This window comes from Apostichopus japonicus, chromosome 18, assembly GCF_037975245.1.
Source record: "Apostichopus japonicus isolate 1M-3 chromosome 18, ASM3797524v1, whole genome shotgun sequence".
Lineage (NCBI taxonomy): Eukaryota > Metazoa > Echinodermata > Holothuroidea > Aspidochirotida > Stichopodidae > Apostichopus > Apostichopus japonicus.
This window is the reverse complement of record NC_092578.1, coordinates 11,231,082-11,250,168: the sequence shown is the minus strand read 5'-3', so window position 1 is coordinate 11,250,168 and position 19,087 is coordinate 11,231,082.

The window sequence follows — 19,087 nt, the reverse complement described above, 5'->3', positions numbered from 1 at the left end:
CGCACATTCGATTGATCGGTACCGCACATTCGATTGATCGGTACCGCACGTTCGATAGATAGGTACCGAACATGCGATTGATCGGTACTGCACATTCGATTGATCGGTACCTCACATTCGATTGATCGGTACCGAACATTCGATTTGTCGGTACCGCACATTCGATTGATCGGTATCGCACATTCGATTGATCGGTACCGAATATTCGATTGATCGGTACCGAACATTCGATAGATAGGTACCGAACATTCGATTGATCGGTACCGAACATTCGATAGATCGGTAACGCACATTCGATTGATCGGTAACGAACATTCGATTGATCGGTAAAGAACATTCGATTGATCGGTACCGCACATTCCATTGATCGGTACCGAACATTCGATTGATCGGGACCGTACATTCGATTGATCGGTACCGAACATTCGATTGGTCGGTAACGCACATTCGATTGATCGGTACCGCACATTCGATTGATCGGTACCGCACGTTCGATAGATAGGTACCGAACATGCGATTGATCGGTACCGCACATTCGATTGATCGGTACCGAACATTCGATTGATCGGTACCGAACGTTCGATTTGTCGGTACCGCACATTCGATTGATCGGTATCGCACAATCGATTGATCGGTACCGAATATTCGATTGATCGGTACCGAACATTCGATAGATAGGTACCAAACATTCGATTGATCGGTACCGAACATTCGATAGATCGGTAACGCACATTCGATTGATCGGTAACGAACATTCGATTGATCGGTAAAGAACATTCGATTGATCGGTACCGCACATTCCATTGATCGGTACCGAACATTCGATTGATCGGTACCGTACATTCGATTGATCGGTACCGAACATTCGATTGATCGGTACCGAACATTCGATTGATCGGTACCGCACATTCCATTGATCGGTATAGAACATTCCAATGATCGGTAACGCACATTCGATTGATCGGTACCGCACATTCGAATGATCGGTACCGAACATTCGATTGGTCGGTACCGAACATTCGATTAATCGGTACCGCACATTCTATTGATCTGTACCGCACATTCGATTGATCGGTACCGAACATTCGATTGATCGGTACCGAACATTGGATTGATCGGTAACGAACATTCCATTGATCGGTACCGAACATTGGATTGATCAGTACCGCACATTCGATTGATCGGTATCGCACATTCGATACATCGATACGGTACATTCGATTGATCGGTACCGCACATTCGATTGATCGGTACCGCACATTCGATTGGTCGGTACCGCACATTCGATAGATAGGTACCGAACATTCGATTGATCGGTACCGAACTTTGGATTGATCGGTACCGAACATTGGAATGATCGTCACCGAACATTCGAATGTTCGGTATCGCACATTCGATTGATCGGTACCGAACATTCGATAGATAGGTACCGAACATTCGATTGATCGGTACCGAACATTCGATTGATCGGTACCAAACATTGGATTGATCAGCACCGAACATTCCATTGTTCGGTACCGAACATTCGATTGGTCGGTACCGAACATTCGATTGATCGATACCGAACATTCGATGATCGGTATCGCACATTCGATTGATCGGTACCGCACATTCGATTGATCGGTACCGCACATTCGATTAATCGGTAACGCACATTCGATTGATCGCTACCGCACATTCGATTGATCGGTACCGCACATTCGATTGGTCGGTAACGAACATCGATTGATCGGTAAAGAACATTCGATTTATCGGTACCGAACATTCGATTGATCGGTAAAGAACATTCGATTGATCGGTACCGCACATTCCATTGATCGGTACCGAACATTCGATTGGTCGGTACCGAACATTCGATTAATCGTTACCGCACATTCTATTGATCGGTACCGCACATTCGATTGATCGGTACCGAACATTCGATTGATCGGTACCGAACATTCGATTGATCGGTAACGAACATTCGATTGATCGGTACCGAACATTGGATTGATCAGTACCGCACATTCGATTGATCGGTATCGCACATTCGATACATCGATACGGTACATTCGATTTATCGGTACCGCACATTGGATTGATCAGCACCGAACATTCGATTGTTCGGTACCGAACATTCGATTGATCGGTACCGCATATTCGATTAATCGGTACCGAACATTCGAATGATCGGTAACGCACATTCGATTGATCGGTACCGCATATTCGATTGATCGGTACCGCACATTCGATTGATCGGTACCGCACATTCGATAGATATGTACCGAACATTCGATTGATCGGTACCGAACATTCGATTGATCGGTACCGAACATTGGATTGATCAGCACCGAACATTCGATTGTTCGGTACCGAACATTCGATTGATCGGTACTGCACATTCGATTGATCGGTACCGCACATTCGATTGGTCGGTACCGAACATTCGATTGATCGATACCGAACATTCGATGATCGGTATCGCACATTCGATTGATCGGTACCGCACATTCGATTGGTCGGTACCGCAAATTCGATTGATCGGTATCGCACATTCGATTGATCGGTACCGAACATTCGATTGATCGGTACCGAACATTCGATTGATCGGTACCGCACATTCCATTGATCGGTACCGAACATTCGATTGATCGGTACCGAACATTCGATTTGTCGGTACCGCACATTCGATTGATCGGTATCGCACATTCGATTGATCGGTACCGAATATTCGATTGATCGGTACCGAACATTCGATAGATAGGTACCGAACATTCGATTGATCGGTACCGAACATTCGATTGATCGGTAACGCACATTCGATTGATCGGTAACGAACATTCGATTGATCGGTAAAGAACATTCGATTGATCGCTACCGAACATTCCATTGATCGGTACCGAACATTCGATTGGTCGGTTCCGTACATTCGATTGATCGGTATCGCACATTCGATTAATCGGTACCGAACATTCGATTGATCGGTAACGCACATTCGATTGATCGGTACCGCACATTCCATTGATCGGTATAGAACATTCGAATGATCGGTAACGCACATTCGATTGATCGGTACCGCACATTCGATTGATCGGTACCGAACATTCGATTGATCGGTACCGCACATTCGATTGGTCGGTACCGCACATTCGATTGATCGGTACCGCACATTCGATTGGTCGGTAACGAACATTCGATTGATCGGTAACGCACATTCGATTGATCGGTAACGAACATTCGATTGATCGGTAAAGAACATTCCATTGATCGGTACCGAACATTCGATTGGTCGGTAAAGAACATTCGATTGATCGGTACCGCACATTCCATTGATCGGTACCGAACATTCGATTGGTCGGTACCGTACATTCGATTGATCGGTATCGCACATTCGATTAATCGGTACCGAACATTTGATTCAACGGTACCGAACATTCGATTGATCGGTACCGCACATTCCATTGATCGGTATAGAACATTCCAATGATCGGTAATGCACATTCGATTGATCGGTACCGAACATTCGATTGATCGGTACCGCACATTCGATAGATAGGTACCGAACATTCGATTGATCGGTACCGAACATTCGATTGATCGGTACCGCACATTCCATTGATCGGTACCGAACATTCGATTGATCGGTACCGAACATTCGATTTGTCGGTACCGCACATTCGATTGATCGGTATCGCACATTCGATTGATCGGTACCGAATATTCGATTGATCGGTACCGAACATTCGATAGATAGGTACCGAACATTCGATTGATCGGTACCGAACATTCGATTGATCGGTAACGCACATTCGATTGATCGGTAACGAACATTCGATTGATCGGTAAAGAACATTCGATTGATCGCTACCGAACATTCCATTGATCGGTACCGAACATTCGATTGGTCGGTTCCGTACATTCGATTGATCGGTATCGCACATTCGATTAATCGGTACCGAACATTCGATTGATCGGTAACGCACATTCGATTGATCGGTACCGCACATTCCATTGATCGGTATAGAACATTCGAATGATCGGTAACGCACATTCGATTGATCGGTACCGCACATTCGATTGATCGGTACCGAACATTCGATTGATCGGTACCGCACATTCGATTGGTCGGTACCGCACATTCGATTGATCGGTACCGCACATTCGATTGGTCGGTAACGAACATTCGATTGATCGGTAACGCACATTCGATTGATCGGTAACGAACATTCGATTGATCGGTAAAGAACATTCCATTGATCGGTACCGAACATTCGATTGGTCGGTAAAGAACATTCGATTGATCGGTACCGCACATTCCATTGATCGGTACCGAACATTCGATTGGTCGGTACCGTACATTCGATTGATCGGTATCGCACATTCGATTAATCGGTACCGAACATTTGATTCAACGGTACCGAACATTCGATTGATCGGTACCGCACATTCCATTGATCGGTATAGAACATTCCAATGATCGGTAATGCACATTCGATTGATCGGTACCGCACATTCGATTGGTCGGTAACGAACATTCGATTGATCGGTACCGCACATTCGATTGATCGGTACCGAACATTCGATTGATCGGTACCGAACATTCGATTGATCGGTACCGCACATTCCATTGATCGGTATAGAACATTCGAATGATCGGTAACGCACATTCGATTGATCGGTACCGCACATTCGATTGATCGGTACCGCACATTCGATTGATCGGTACCGCACATTCGACTAATCGGTAACGCACATTCGATTGATCGGTACCGCACATTCGATTAATCGTTACCGCACATTCTATTGATCGGTACCGCACATTCGATTGATCGGTAACGAACATTGGATTGATCGGTACCGAACATTGGATTGATCAGTACCGCACATTCGATTGATCGGTATCGCACATTCGATACATCGATACGGTACATTCGATTTATCGGTACCGCACATTCGATTGATCGGTACCGAACATTCGATTGATCGGTACCGAACATTGGATTGATCGGCACCGAACATTCGAATGTTCGGTATCGCACATTCGATTGATCGGTACCGAACATTCGATAGATAGGTACCGAACATTCGATTGATCGGTACCGAACATTCGATTTATCGGTACCGCACATTGGATTGATCAGCACCGAACATTCGATTGTTCGGTACCGAACATTCGATTGATCGGTACCGCATATTCGATTAATCGGTACCGAACATTCGAATGATCGGTAACGCACATTCGATTGATCGGTACCGCATATTCGATTGATCGGTACCGCATATTCGATTGATCGGTACCGCATATTCGATAGATATGTACCGAACATTCGATTGATCGGTACCGAACATTCGATTGATCGGTACCGAACATTGGATTGATCAGCACCGAACATTCGATTGTTCGGTACCAAACATTCGATTGATCGGTACTGCACATTCGATTGATCGGTACCGCACATTCGATTGATCGGTACCGCACATTCGACTAATCGGTAACGCACATTCGATTGATCGGTACCGCACATTCGATTAATCGTTACCGCACATTCTATTGATCGGTACCGCACATTCGATTGATCGGTAACGAACATTGGATTGATCGGTACCGAACATTGGATTGATCAGTACCGCACATTCGATTGATCGGTATCGCACATTCGATACATCGATACGGTACATTCGATTGATCGGTACCGCACATTCGATTGATCGGTACCGAACATTCGATTGATCGGTACCGAACATTGGATTGATCGGCACCGAACATTCGAATGTTCGGTATCGCACATTCGATTGATCGGTACCGAACATTCGATAGATAGGTACCGAACATTCGATTGATCGGTACCGAACATTCGATTTATCGGTACCGCACATTGGATTGATCAGCACCGAACATTCGATTGTTCGGTACCGAACATTCGATTGATCGGTACCGCATATTCGATTAATCGGTACCGAACATTCGAATGATCGGTAACGCACATTCGATTGATCGGTACCGCATATTCGATTGATCGGTACCGCACATTCGATTGATCGGTACCGCACATTCGATAGATATGTACCGAACATTCGATTGATCGGTACCGAACATTCGATTGATCGGTACCGAACATTGGATTGATCAGCACCGAACATTCGATTGTTCGGTACCGAACATTCGATTGATCGGTACTGCACATTCGATTGATCGGTACCGCACATTCGATTGGTCGGTACCGAACATTCGATTGATCGATACCGAACATTCGATGATCGGTATCGCACATTCGATTGATCGGTACGGCACATTCGATTGGTCGGTACCGCAAATTCGATTGATCGGTATCGCACATTCGATTGATCGGTACCGCACATTCGATTGATCGGTACCGAACATTCCATTGATCGATACCTCACATTCGATTGATCGGTACCGAAAATTCGATTGGTCGGTATCGCACATTCGATTGTTCGGTACCGAACATTCGATTGATCGGTACCGCACATTCGATTGATAGGTACCGAACATTCGATTGATCGGTACCGAACATTCGATTGATCGGTACCCCACATTCCATTGATCGGTACCGAACATTCGATTGATCGGTACCGAACATTCGATTTGTCGGTACCGCACATTCGATTGATCGGTACCGAACATTCGATTGATCGGTACCGAACATTCGATTTGTCGGTACCGCACATTCGATTGATCGGTACCGAATATTCGATTGATCGGTACCGAACATTCGATAGATACGTACCGAACATTCGATTGATCGGTACCGAACATTCGATTGATCGGTAACGCACATTCGATTGATCGGTAACGAACATTCGATTGATCGGTAAAGAACATTCGATTGATCGCTACCGCACATTAAATTGATCGGTACCGAACATTCGATTGGTCGGTTCCGTACATTCGATTGATCGGTATCGCACATTCGATTAATCGGTACCGAACATTCGATTGATCGGTACCGAACATTCGATTGATCGGTACCGCACATTCCATTGATCGGTACCGCACATTCCATTGATCGGTACCGCCCATTCGATTGATCGGTAACGCACATTCGATTGATCGGTACAGCACATTCGATTGATCGGTACCGCACATAAGATTGGTCGGTAACGAACATTCGATTGATCGGTACCGAACATTCGATTGATCGGTATAGAACATTCGAATGATCGGTATAGAACATTCGAATGATCGGTAACGCACATTCGATTGATCGGTACCGCACATTCGATTGATCGGTACCGCACATTCGATTGATCGGTACCGCACATTCGATTCATCGGTAACGCACATTCGATTGATCGGTACCGCACATTCGATTGATCGGTACCGCACATTCGATTGGTCGGTAACGAACATTCGATTGATCGGTAACGCACATTCGATTGATCGGTAACGAACATTCGATTGATCGGTAAAGAACATTCGATTGATCGGTACCGCACATTCCATTGATCGGTACCGAACATTCGATTGGTCGGTAAAGAACATTCGATTGATCGGTACCGAACATTCCATTGATCGGTACCGAACATTCGATTGGTCGGTACCGTACATTCGATTGATCGGTATCGCACATTCGATTAATCGGTACCGAACATTCGATTGATCGGTACCGAACATTCGATTGATCGGTACCGCACATTCCATTGATCGGTATAGAACATTCCAATGATCGGTAACGCACATTCCATTGATCGGTATAGAACATTCGATTGATCGGTACCGCACATTCGATTGGTCGGTACCGAACATTCGATTAATCGGTACCGCACATTCTATTGATCTGTACCGCACATTCGATTGATCGGTACCGAACATTCTATTGATCGGTACCGAACATTCGATTGATCGGTAACGAACATTCCATTGATCGGTACCGAACATTGGATTGATCAGTACCGCACATTCGATTGATCGGTATCGCACATTCGATACATCGATACGGTACATTCGATTGATCGGTACCGCACATTCGATTGATCGGTACCGCACATTCGATTGGTCGGTACCGCACATTCGATAGATAGGTACCGAACATTCGATTGATCGGTACCGAACATTGGATTGGTCGGTACCGTACATTCGATTGATCGGTATCGCACATTCGATTAATCGGTACCGAACATTTGATTCAACGGTACCGAACATTCGATTGATCGGTACCGCACATTCCATTGATCGGTATAGAACATTCCAATGATCGGTAATGCACATTCGATTGATCGGTACCGCACATTCGATTGGTCGGTAACGAACATTCGATTGATCGGTACCGCACATTCGATTGATCGGTACCGAACATTCGATTGATCGGTACCGAACATTCGATTGATCGGTACCGCACATTCCATTGATCGGTATAGAACATTCGAATGATCGGTAACGCACATTCGATTGATCGGTACCGCACATTCGATTGATCGGTACCGCACATTCGATTGATCGGTACCGCACATTCGACTAATCGGTAACGCACATTCGATTGATCGGTACCGCACATTCGATTAATCGTTACCGCACATTCTATTGATCGGTACCGCACATTCGATTGATCGGTAACGAACATTGGATTGATCGGTACCGAACATTGGATTGATCAGTACCGCACATTCGATTGATCGGTATCGCACATTCGATACATCGATACGGTACATTCGATTGATCGGTACCGCACATTCGATTGATCGGTACCGAACATTCGATTGATCGGTACCGAACATTGGATTGATCGGCACCGAACATTCGAATGTTCGGTATCGCACATTCGATTGATCGGTACCGAACATTCGATAGATAGGTACCGAACATTCGATTGATCGGTACCGAACATTCGATTTATCGGTACCGCACATTGGATTGATCAGCACCGAACATTCGATTGTTCGGTACCGAACATTCGATTGATCGGTACCGCATATTCGATTAATCGGTACCGAACATTCGAATGATCGGTAACGCACATTCGATTGATCGGTACCGCATATTCGATTGATCGGTACCGCATATTCGATTGATCGGTACCGCACATTCGATAGATATGTACCGAACATTCGATTGATCGGTACCGAACATTCGATTGATCGGTACCGAACATTGGATTGATCAGCACCGAACATTCGATTGTTCGGTACCAAACATTCGATTGATCGGTACTGCACATTCGATTGATCGGTACCGCACATTCGATTGATCGGTACCGCACATTCGACTAATCGGTAACGCACATTCGATTGATCGGTACCGCACATTCGATTAATCGTTACCGCACATTCTATTGATCGGTACCGCACATTCGATTGATCGGTAACGAACATTGGATTGATCGGTACCGAACATTGGATTGATCAGTACCGCACATTCGATTGATCGGTATCGCACATTCGATACATCGATACGGTACATTCGATTGATCGGTACCGCACATTCGATTGATCGGTACCGAACATTCGATTGATCGGTACCGAACATTGGATTGATCGGCACCGAACATTCGAATGTTCGGTATCGCACATTCGATTGATCGGTACCGAACATTCGATAGATAGGTACCGAACATTCGATTGATCGGTACCGAACATTCGATTTATCGGTACCGCACATTGGATTGATCAGCACCGAACATTCGATTGTTCGGTACCGAACATTCGATTGATCGGTACCGCATATTCGATTAATCGGTACCGAACATTCGAATGATCGGTAACGCACATTCGATTGATCGGTACCGCATATTCGATTGATCGGTACCGCACATTCGATTGATCGGTACCGCACATTCGATAGATATGTACCGAACATTCGATTGATCGGTACCGAACATTCGATTGATCGGTACCGAACATTGGATTGATCAGCACCGAACATTCGATTGTTCGGTACCGAACATTCGATTGATCGGTACTGCACATTCGATTGATCGGTACCGCACATTCGATTGGTCGGTACCGAACATTCGATTGATCGATACCGAACATTCGATGATCGGTATCGCACATTCGATTGATCGGTACGGCACATTCGATTGGTCGGTACCGCAAATTCGATTGATCGGTATCGCACATTCGATTGATCGGTACCGCACATTCGATTGATCGGTACCGAACATTCCATTGATCGATACCTCACATTCGATTGATCGGTACCGAAAATTCGATTGGTCGGTATCGCACATTCGATTGTTCGGTACCGAACATTCGATTGATCGGTACCGCACATTCGATTGATAGGTACCGAACATTCGATTGATCGGTACCGAACATTCGATTGATCGGTACCCCACATTCCATTGATCGGTACCGAACATTCGATTGATCGGTACCGAACATTCGATTTGTCGGTACCGCACATTCGATTGATCGGTACCGAACATTCGATTGATCGGTACCGAACATTCGATTTGTCGGTACCGCACATTCGATTGATCGGTACCGAATATTCGATTGATCGGTACCGAACATTCGATAGATACGTACCGAACATTCGATTGATCGGTACCGAACATTCGATTGATCGGTAACGCACATTCGATTGATCGGTAACGAACATTCGATTGATCGGTAAAGAACATTCGATTGATCGCTACCGCACATTAAATTGATCGGTACCGAACATTCGATTGGTCGGTTCCGTACATTCGATTGATCGGTATCGCACATTCGATTAATCGGTACCGAACATTCGATTGATCGGTACCGAACATTCGATTGATCGGTACCGCACATTCCATTGATCGGTACCGCACATTCCATTGATCGGTACCGCCCATTCGATTGATCGGTAACGCACATTCGATTGATCGGTACAGCACATTCGATTGATCGGTACCGCACATTCGATTGGTCGGTAACGAACATTCGATTGATCGGTACCGAACATTCGATTGATCGGTATAGAACATTCGAATGATCGGTATAGAACATTCGAATGATCGGTAACGCACATTCGATTGATCGGTACCGCACATTCGATTGATCGGTACCGCACATTCGATTGATCGGTACCGCACATTCGATTCATCGGTAACGCACATTCGATTGATCGGTACCGCACATTCGATTGATCGGTACCGCACATTCGATTGGTCGGTAACGAACATTCGATTGATCGGTACCGCACATTCCATTGATCGGTAACGAACATTCGATTGATCGGTAAAGAACATTCGATTGATCGGTACCGCACATTCCATTGATCGGTACCGAACATTCGATTGGTCGGTAAAGAACATTCGATTGATCGGTACCGAACATTCCATTGATCGGTACCGAACATTCGATTGGTCGGTACCGTACATTCGATTGATCGGTATCGCACATTCGATTAATCGGTACCGAACATTCGATTGATCGGTACCGAACATTCGATTGATCGGTACCGCACATTCCATTGATCGGTATAGAACATTCCAATGATCGGTAACGCACATTCCATTGATCGGTATAGAACATTCGATTGATCGGTACCGCACATTCGATTGGTCGGTACCGAACATTCGATTAATCGGTACCGCACATTCTATTGATCTGTACCGCACATTCGATTGATCGGTACCGAACATTCTATTGATCGGTACCGAACATTCGATTGATCGGTAACGAACATTCCATTGATCGGTACCGAACATTGGATTGATCAGTACCGCACATTCGATTGATCGGTATCGCACATTCGATACATCGATACGGTACATTCGATTGATCGGTACCGCACATTCGATTGATCGGTACCGCACATTCGATTGGTCGGTACCGCACATTCGATAGATAGTTACCGAACATTCGATTGATCGGTACCGAACATTGGATTGATCGGTACCGAACATTGGATTGATCGTCACCGAACATTCGAATGTTCGGTATCGCACATTCGATTGATCGGTACCGAACATTCGATAGATAGGTACCGAACATTCGATTGATCGGTACCGAACATTCGATTGATCGGTACCAAACATTGGATTGATCAGCACCGAACATTCGATTGTTCGGTACCGAACATTCGATTGATCGGTACCGCACATTCGATTGATCGGTACCGCACATTCGATTAATCGGTACCGAACATTCGATTGGTCGGTACCGAACATTCGATTGATCGGTACCGCACATTCCATTGATCGGTACCTCACATTCGATTGATCCGTACCGAACATTCGATTTGTCGGTACCGCACATTCGATTGGTCGGTATCGCACATTCGATTGATCGGTAACGAACATTCGATTGATCGGGAAAGCACATTCGTTTGATCGGTACCGCACATTCCATTGATCAGTACCGAACATTCGATTGGTCGGTACCGTACATTCGATTGATCGGTATCGCACATTCGATTAATCGGTACCGAACATTCGATTGATCGGTACCGAACATTCGATTGATCGGTACCGCACATTCCATTGATCGGTATAGAACATTCGAATGATCGGTAACGCACATTCGATAGATAGGTACCGAACATTCGATTGATCGGTACCGAACATTCGATTGATCGGTACCGAACATTGGATTGATCAGCACCGAACATTCGATTGTTCGGTAACGCACATTCGATTGATCGGTACCGCATGTTCGATTGATCGGTACCGCACATTCGATTGGTCGGTAACGAACATCGATTGATCGGTAAAGAACATTCGATTGATCGGTACCGAACATTCGATTGATCGGTAAAGAACATTCGATTGATCGGAACCGCACATTCCATTGATCGGTATAGAACATTCGATTGATCGGTAAAGAACATTCGATTGATCGGTACCGCACATTCCATTGATCGGTACCGAACTATCGATTGATCGGTACCGCACATTCCATTGATCGGTACCGAACATTCGATTAATCGTTACCGCACATTCTATTGATCGGTACCGCACATTCGATTGATCGGTACCGAACATTCGATTGATCGGTACCGAACATTCGATTGATCGGTAACGAACATTCGATTGTTCGGTACCGAACATTGGATTGATCGGTACCGCACATTCGATTGATCGGTACCGCACATTCGATTGATCGATAGCGAACATTCGATTGGTCGGTACCGCACATTCGATTGATCGGTACCCCACATTCGATTGATCGGTACCGAACATTCCATTGATCGATACCTCACATCCGATTGATCGGTACCGAAATTTCGATTGATCGGTATTGCACATTCGATTGTTCGGTACCGCACATTCGATAGATAGGTACCGAACATTCGATTGATCGGTACCTCACATTCGATTGATCGGTACCGCACATTCCATTGATCGGTACCCCACATTCGATTAATCGGTACCGAACATTCGATTGATCGGTACCGCACATTCCATTGATCGGTATAGAACATTCGATTGATCGGTAACGCACATTCGAGTGATCGGTACCGCACATTCGATTGATCGGTACCGCACATTCGATTGATCGGTACCGCACATTCGATTGATCGGTAACGCACATTCGATTGATCGGTACCGCACATTCGATTGATCGGTACCGCACATTCGATTGGTCGGTAACGAACATTCGATTGATCGGTACCGAACATTCGATTGATCGGTATAGAACATTCGAATGATCGGTAACGCACATTCGATTGATCGGTACCGCACATTCGATTGATCGGTACCGCACATTCGATTGATCGGTACAGCACATTCGATTAATCGGTAACGCACATTGGATTGATCGGTACCGCACATTCGATTGATCGGTACCGCACATTCGATTGGTCGGTAACGAACATTCGATTGATCGGTAACGCACATTCGATTGATCGGTAACGAACATTCGATTGATCGGTAAAGAACATTCGATTGATCGGTACCGCACATTCCATTGATCGGTACCGAACATTCGATTGGTCGGTACCGTACATTCGATTGATCGGTATCGCACATTCCATTGATCGGTACCTCACATTCGATTGATCGGTACCGAACATTCGATTTGTCGGTACCGCACATTCGATTGATCGGTATCGCACATTCGATTGATCGGTACCGAATATTCGATTGATCGGTACCGCACATTCGATTGATCGGTACCGAACATGCGATTGATCGGTACCGCACATTCGATTGATCGGTACCGAACATTCGATTGATCGGTACCGCACATTCGATTTGTCGGTACCGCACGTTCGATAGATAGGTATCGCACATTCGATTGATCGGTACCGAATATTCGATTGATCGGTACCGAACATTCGATAGATAGGTACCGAACATTCGATTGATCGGTACCGAACATTCGATAGATCGGTAACGCACATTCGATTGATCGGTAACGAACATTCGATTGATCGGTAAAGAACATTCGATTGATCGGTACCGCACATTCCATTGATCGGTACCGAACATTCGATTGATCGGTACCGTACATTCGATTGATCGGTACCGCACATTCGATTGGTCTGTACCGCACATTCGATTGATCGGTACCGAACATTCGATTGATCGGTACCGCACATTCGATTGGTCGGTAACGAACATTCGATTGATCGGTAACGCACATTCGATTGATCGGTAACGAACATTCGATTGATCGGTAAAGAACATTCGATTGATCGGTACCGCACATTCCATTGATCGGTACCGAACATTCGATTGGTCGGTACCGTACATTCGATTGATCGGTATCGCACATTCCATTGATCGGTACCTCACATTCGATTGATCGGTACCGAACATTCGATTTGTCGGTACCGCACATTCGATTGATCGGTATCGCACATTCGATTGATCGGTACCGAATATTCGATTGATCGGTACCGCACATTCGATTGATCGGTACCGAACATGCGATTGATCGGTACCGCACATTCGATTGATCGGTACCGAACATTCGATTGATCGGTACCGCACATTCGATTTGTCGGTACCGCACGTTCGATAGATAGGTATCGCACATTCGATTGATCGGTACCGAATATTCGATTGATCGGTACCGAACATTCGATAGATAGGTACCGAACATTCGATTGATCGGTACCGAACATTCGATAGATCGGTAACGCACATTCGATTGATCGGTAACGAACATTCGATTGATCGGTAAAGAACATTCGATTGATCGGTACCGCACATTCCATTGATCGGTACCGAACATTCGATTGATCGGTACCGTACATTCGATTGATCGGTACCGCACATTCGATTGGTCTGTACCGCACATTCGATTGATCGGTACCGAACATTCGATTGATCGGTACCGAACATTCGATTGATCGGTAACGAACATTCCTATGATCGGTACCGAATATTGGATTGATCAGTACCGCACATTCGATTGATCGGTATCGCACATTCGATACATCGATACGGTACATTCGATTGATCGGTACCGCACATTCGATTGATCGGTACCGCACATTCGATTGGTCGGTACCGCACATTCGATAGATAGGTACCGAACATTCGATTGATCGGTAACGCACATTCGATTGATCGGTAACGAACATTCGATTGATCGGTAAAGAACATTCGATTGATCGGTACCGCACATTCCATTGATCGGTACCGAACATTCGATTGGTCGGTACCGTACATTCGATTGATCGGTATCGCACATTCGATTAATCGGTACCGTACATTCGATTGGTCGATACCGAACATTCGATTAATCGTTACCGCACATTCTATTGATCGGTATAGAACATTCGATTGATCGGTATCGAACATTCGATTGATCGGTACCGAACATTCGATTGATCGGTAACGAACATTCGATTGATCGGTACCGAACATTGGATTGATCAGTACCGCACATTCGATTGATCGGTATCGCACATTCGATACATCGAGACGGTACATTCGATTGATCGGTACCGCACATTCGATTGATCGGTACCGTACATTCGATTGGTCGGTACCGCACATTCGATAGATAGGTACCGAACATTCGATTGATCGGTACCGAACATTCGATTGATCGGTACCGAACATTCGATTGATCGGTACCGAACATTGGATTGATCAGTACCGCACATTCGATTGATCGGTATCGCACATTCGATACATCGATACGGTACATTCGATTGATCAGTACCGCACATTCGATTAATCGGTACCACACATTCGATTGGTCGGTAACGCACATTCGATTGATCGGTACCGCATATTCGATTGATCGGTACCGAACATTCGATTGATCGGTACCGCACATTCGATAGATAGGTACCGAACATTCGATTGATCGGTACCGCACATTCCATTGATCGGTACCTCACATTCGATTGATCGGTACCGAACATTCGATTTGTCGGTACCGCACATTCGATTGATCGGTATCGCACATTCGATTGATCGCTACCGAATATTCGATTGATCAGTACCGCACATTCGATTGGTCGGTAACGAACATTCGATTGATCGGTAAAGAACATTCGATTGATCGGTACCGAAAATTCGATTGGTCGGTAACGCACATTCGATTGATCGGTACCGCACATTCGATTGATCGGTACCGCACGTTCGATAGATAGGTACCGAACATGCGATTGATCGGTACCGCACATTCGATTGATCGGTACCGAACATTCGATTGATCGGTACCGAACATTCGATTTGTCGGTACCGCACATTCGATTGATCGGTATCGCACATTCGATTGATCGGTACCGAATATTCGATTGATCGGTACCGAACATTCGATAGATAGGTACCGAACATTCGATTGATCGGTACCGAACATTCGATAGATCGGTGACGCACATTCGATTGATCGGTAACGAACATTCGATTGATCGGTAAAGAACATTCGATTGATCGGTACCGCACATTCCATTGATCGGTACCGAACATTCGATTGATCGGTACCGTACATTCGATTGATCGGTATCGCACATACGATTAATCGGTACCGAACATTCGATTGATCGGTACCGAACATTCGATTGATCGGTACCGCACATTCGATTGATCGGTATAGAACTTTCCAATGATCGGTAACGCACATTCGATTGATCGGTACCGCACATTCGAATGATCGGTACCGCACATTCGATTGGTCGGTACCGAACATTCGATTAATCGGTACCGCACATTCTATTGATCTGTACCGCACATTCGATTGATCGGTACCGAACATTCGATTGATCGGTACCGAACATTCGATTGATCGGTAACGAACATTCCACTGATCGGTACCGAACATTGGATTGATCAGTACCGCACATTCGATTGATCGGTACCGCATGTTCGATTGATCGGTACCGCACATTCGATTGGTCGGTAACGAACATCGATTGATCGGTAAAGAACATTCGATTGATCGGTACCGAACATTCGATTGATCGGTAAAGAACATTCGATTGATCGGAACCGCACATTCCATTGATCGGTATAGAACATTCGATTGATCGGTAAAGAACATTCGATTGATCGGTACCGCACATTCCATTGATCGGTACCGAACTATCGATTGATCGGTACCGCACATTCCATTGATCGGTACCGAACATTCGATTAATCGTTACCGCACATTCTATTGATCGGTACCGCACATTCGATTGATCGGTACCGAACATTCGATTGATCGGTACCGAACATTCGATTGATCGGTAACGAACATTCGATTGTTCGGTACCGAACATTGGATTGATCGGTACCGCACATTCGATTGATCGGTACCGCACATTCGATTGATCGATAGCGAACATTCGATTGGTCGGTACCGCACATTCGATTGATCGGTACCCCACATTCGATTGATCGGTACCGAACATTCCATTGATCGATACCTCACATCCGATTGATCGGTACCGAAAATTCGATTGATCGGTATTGCACATTCGATTGTTCGGTACCGCACATTCGATAGATAGGTACCGAACATTCGATTGATCGGTACCTCACATTCGATTGATCGGTACCGCACATTCCATTGATCGGTACCCCACATTCGATTAATCGGTACCGAACATTCGATTGATCGGTACCGCACATTCCATTGATCGGTATAGAACATTCGATTGATCGGTAACGCACATTCGAGAGATCGGTACCGCACATTCGATTGATCGGTACCGCACATTCGATTGATCGGTACCGCACATTCGATTGATCGGTAACGCACATTCGATTGATCGGTACCGCACATTCGATTGATCGGTACCGCACATTCGATTGGTCGGTAACGAACATTCGATTGATCGGTACCGAACATTCGATTGATCGGTATAGAACATTCGAATGATCGGTAACGCACATTCGATTGATCGGTACCGCACATTCGATTGATCGGTACCGCACATTCGATTGATCGGTACAGCACATTCGATTGATCGGTAACGCACATTGGATTGATCGGTACCGCACATTCGATTGATCGGTACCGCACATTCGATTGGTCGGTAACGAACATTCGATTGATCGGTAACGCACATTCGATTGATCGGTAACGAACATTCGATTGATCGGTAAAGAACATTCGATTGATCGGTACCGCACATTCCATTGATCGGTACCGAACATTCGATTGGTCGGTACCGTACATTCGATTGATCGGTATCGCACATTCCATTGATCGGTACCTCACATTCGATTGATCGGTACCGAACATTCGATTTGTCGGTACCGCACATTCGATTGATCGGTATCGCACATTCGATTGATCGGTACCGAACATGCGATTGATCGGTACCGCACATTCGATTGATCGGTACCGAACATTCGATTGATCGGTACCGCACATTCGATTGATCGGTACCGAACATTCGATTGATCGGTACCGCACATTCGATTTGTCGGTACCGCACGTTCGATAGATAGGTATCGCACATTCGATTGATCGGTACCGAATATTCGATTGATCGGTACCGAACATTCGATAGATAGGTACCGAACATTCGATTGATCGGTACCGAACATTCGATTGATCGGTACCGAACATTCGATAGATCGGTAACGCACATTCGATTGATCGGTAACGAACATTCGATTGATCGGTAAAGAACATTCGATTGATCGGTACCGCACATTCCATTGATCGGTACCGAACATTCGATTGATCGGTACCGTACATTCGATTGATCGGTATCGCACATTCGATTAATCGGTACCGAACATTCGATTGATCGGTACCGAACATTCGATTGATCGGT